We start from the raw sequence: 4,530 nt of genomic DNA on the forward strand, positions 1-4,530 counted from the left end.
GAGAGTGAAATTGTGATGGAAAGCATGAGAAGGAAGAGCGCGGTACTCGGCAGAGCACAAGAGGATGCTTGTTTATAACAAGACAGAGCTGAGACAAGCAGGCAAAGTTCCCCTCCTTCGCTGGGGACTTGAGTGTTGGGTGACATAAATGTTTCCCGTTACCCCTATGCTCACCGAAGCCTGCACGTGCCGTGGTCATTGGCTTGAACTTCGCAAGTCTGTAAATGCAGGGCCTGCAAGCGATGCAGATCAACTGCATCAGCACGTGCCGTGATTGGAACGTGGGTTGGGTGTGCCCTCCATGGGGCGCGTGCTGGAAGCTTCATCCTCAGAGTGCTGATGCTGAGAGACAATGGGGTGTTATGTACATTTACACGAATGTGGGCACACATATTTATGAGGGCACACATGCATGTGTGTGTACATGGATGTGAGTGTCATTCCTCAGATATTGTCAACCTTTTATAAGACTAGGTCTCTAGGCTAAGCTGGCCAGCCAGCAAGTCCCAGGGATCCTTGTGTTCCCATCTCTCTAACGCTGGAATTACAGTCACCCGCTGGCACCCCTGGCATTTTTATGTGGGCTATAGCGATTGAACCCAGTGCCCAACAGTTTGCCTGCTGACGCATCTTCTCGCCCTAGATTAGGTTTTAAGGGAAAATAACACTTTCCCATGGTGGAACATTCTTATTCTCATGCAAAGTCCCATGGAAACCCCAGCAAGCTTAACAGGGAATGCAGAGGAACAAAGCTTAAGAAGTCAGTGGATGGGGACTAGGGGGTGCAGAGAAACAGAGATCATGGGTGAGGCAGTGGATGGGGACTAGGGGGTGCAGAGAAACAGAGATCATGGGTGAGGCAAAGGGATGCAGAGAAACCGAAAGGAGGGGAGAAAATAGAAATAGGAATGAATGGAGAAGGTGGTCTGTCCAAGATCAGCATCCAAAGGAGAACTGAGGCTGGCAGGGATGGATGAGTGGCAGCCCTTAGCTCACCTGAGCTTTTTCAGCCAGGGGACATGCTCTGAAAGGCAGTGCATTACATAACTGGGAAGGCAATTCTGTCAGCCCACCTGGGCTCTAGCCCTTCTCTCCTGCTTGTCCTCTGGGAATCCAGCCACAAGGGAGACCCGGCTCTCCTCTGCCGCCCCTTCTCCTCTGCCTCCCCTTCTATGCCCTGATATTATATTATCTCTTTTCTTATAACTGCCCATGTGTCTTTACAATTCATTTTAAACAAATACAAGAAGCCCTCTAGCCTTGATATCAATCGAGAGTCACACAACCTGTGTGCCTCAAGTCAGGCCTGGCCAGAGGTCCCCAGTAAGCCAAGTTAAAAAGCCAAATTAAATATTAAAAAAGAGAAAGAAAGAAAGAAAAGGAAAACTACTCTTTCAATGTGGCCACACTGAGAAACTGAGAAGAGGGACAAAGAGATCCCACAGACCTGAGTCCATCCTCAGGACCTTGAAGTGACATCAAAGTTTAAACAGGACCAAAGGTTCTCAATCTAAGCAGGCCAGGTCAGGTGCGGGCTGGGTAGTTTCACACGTTAGAACTGTGTGAAGTCTCTTTCTGAGAGACAAGTTCCCACTCTGGCTGGCCCCTTTTCCTTCTCCAGCATTTGACTGCTGGGGGATTCCCACTTTGGGGATCCACTGTTTCAATGGTGTGATCGTCAAATTGAGAGACGCAGGTGTCTCTCTAGATCTTCGCTTCTGCCAGGCCAGTTACAGACTCATCTCCATGCAAGGGATCATCTTCAGAACAGGGGCTGTTTATCTTCTTCTCCGTAATCCCTCCTATTTAGACTTCATTTCCAAAACATGGCTTGCTGAGAGCCTCACGTTATGATTTATTCAGGGGTAATTTCACATTTAGAAGATGGTGATTTGCTGGTGTTTGATTAGATGAGGACTCAGACACAGAGCATGACATGAATCAGCACCTGTGTAATTCTCAGGTAGCAACTCAATCAGACAAACCCATCAGAATGCATTTCTTATGAAGCTGGGGCACAGCACCACGAGGAAGCAACTGTGACTGGGAGACAAAGACGCGTAAACCAGACACGGGGCTGGTTGACTATGGACTGGATGGAAAGAGATGGCACTAGTGGGGACCTCGTGACTGGGCTGAGGTTGCTTGGAATGCGTGCAGTCCTTTCGCTCCAGTGCTAGCCTGAGACCCTTTAGCAGGCCCGTCTCTGAATCACCAAAGAGAACTGCCACATACTCCAGAGACCAAATGTGGTCCCCAGGCATCAGTTCAGACCACGGTCCTCCATCGTCTCCTTCAGTCTCCTAACCGGCCTTCCTTATTTCTCCTTCCAGAGTAGATTGGGTTGTGCTCTGCCAGACTCATGTGATGAAGCCTTGGTGTGACAGGGTTTCGAACAGTGCTTTGAGAAGATAATTAAAGCTAAATGAGGTAGCGAGGTGCAAGCATGCAGAGGCAGGCAGGTCTCTGCGAGTCTGAGGCTGGCCAGGTCTAGGCAGTGAGTTCCAAGACAGCCAGAGATCTGCCATAAACAAACAGACAAACAAACAAATAAATAAATACATGAATTAAATAAGTTGTGTACTGAGCCATCTTACCATCCCTTGGTGCTCTTTAGGGATCATGTATAAAATTATAAATCGTTGCAAGAGTTATATGTTTCTAGGCAGTTTCCATACTTTTTTTTTTTTTTTTGAAGGAGAAAACACCAGACTGGCCTGCAGGCTAGTCTGTGATGCATTTCCTGATACATGGCTGATGTGGGAGAGCCTGGCCTACTGTTAGCAGTGGCACCCTGGACAGCTGGTCCTGTGTGCTACAGGAGAGCAGACTGAGCAAAGATGAGGAGCAAGCCAGTGAGCAACACTCTTCCTTCACATACCCCCTCCAGATTCTTGCCTGAGCTCCTGCTCTGGCTTCCCTCAGTGACCGAGTATGACCTGGGAGTTGTAAGCAGAAATCAACCCCTTCCTCCCCAAGCTGCTGCTGGTGGTCATGGAAACATGGTGTTTCCGAACTAAGATGCGACAGCATGCATTCAAAGTCTTTACTGAAACTTAGGCTTTACCCTCACAGCTTCATGCACAGCCTACTGTGTGTGCATGAAGGCTCAATATGGAGGCAGTCCATCAGAGGGCATCTGAACCTACTGTACTTTGAGCTGAGAAGTTTTCTGGAACCTTATAAGCATCTATCACTCCATGACTCTTGCACTCTGCTTACCTGAAAAGCCAGCTCGATGTGGAACGTGCCGAGTTGTCCTGCTGGCCTGAGATACAGTCCAGTCTCCTAGGACCATGGCTGCACTGGTCATATGAACAAATCAGGGAGAAATATCTTTAAGTGACCATATTTGACCGTGGAATCATTTCTGAGGCACTCTGTGACTCACACATTGTTTCCCAGTAGGTTTTAAGGTTTCTCCCCTAGAGACTTCAGTGGGTAAGAGGTCTTGCCATTAAGGCCTCATTGCTATCACTCCAGTGTGAAGTGTTTTCTCTTTACTAATCTCTTCACGAATTGCAGGTGTGGAAGCTGCCTGGGGAGCTGTACAGCCACGACCCACCGTGATGAACTGTACTCTCTGAGAGCTGAGATAAACCCTTCCTTCAGTTTGCCTTTGCAGGTACTTTGAAGCAACAAGACCAGTAGCTAAGGTGACAACAGCATGGCTGTCCCAGACTTTCCCACCGGGGCCTACTCATGAGCCTGCAGGTGCCCTGATGGAGCCTCTGCCTTGCACTCGAAGTTTGGCTGAGGGCTTCCTGGAGGAAGAGCTTCGCCTCAGTGCTGAGCTGAGCCAGCTGCAGTCTCCGGAGTTGTGGGTGTCATCTACAACCCGGTGGATTATGCTTGGGAGCCACACGGTAACTACGTGACTTTGCTACTGCCAAGGCCCCAAGGAAGTGCTGTTCCTGGCATGAAGCCAGGACCTTCTGGCATGGCCCAAACTGGGGCACCTTTTGGGGAAGTGAATGTGGTCCAGGACTGGTTGGGCATTGGAGGTCCTGTACTGAACGCTCCCCAAGAGCACCCCAAGTGACAGTGTTGGGACTGGAGTGCCCACAGTCAGAGGTGAGCGGAGCCCAATTCTGGGGCTTTTTCCGGACTCTCTGCAGACAGCCTCAAGTTTTCTTCCGGCACTGCTTTGTTCGTAATCTGTGGCCTCTACTCTTCTTGGCTCCCAGTGGACATCTCCTCGAAGCGCACAGGCCAACAAAGGCTGGGAGGTGGCAGCCAGGGAAAAACTCCAAGAGTTGGGACTGCTACCTCTGCTAACAGATGACGGTTCAGCCACGCCTACACTGTAGAGACCCCAGCCAGTGTTGCTGGGCTCCGTGTTGCATTCAGTCTGCCGGACTGTCCTCTAATGGCCCAGGGCGGTCAGCTCTCCTGCTGTCTTACCCTTCCCTTGAGCCTCTCACCCTTTTGTCTCTAGTGTCTGGTCGCCCAGCACCAGCATAGAGTTGGGCCTGTACATCCTTGCCTTGGGAGCCCTGGTGTGCAGAGGGTCCTAGGTAGGGATGTCTG

At 50.1% G+C, this 4,530-nt stretch overlaps 1 pseudogene; it reads left to right on the top strand.

The window, feature by feature from the left end:
* The first annotated feature begins 242 nt into the window (after positions 1-242).
* LOC116093328 lies at positions 243-4,310 on the top strand (annotated as a pseudogene).
* Positions 4,311-4,530: the final 220 nt, after the last annotated feature.

Source organism: Mastomys coucha, unplaced genomic scaffold (assembly GCF_008632895.1).
Source record: "Mastomys coucha isolate ucsf_1 unplaced genomic scaffold, UCSF_Mcou_1 pScaffold16, whole genome shotgun sequence".
Taxonomy (NCBI): Eukaryota; Metazoa; Chordata; class Mammalia; order Rodentia; family Muridae; genus Mastomys; species Mastomys coucha.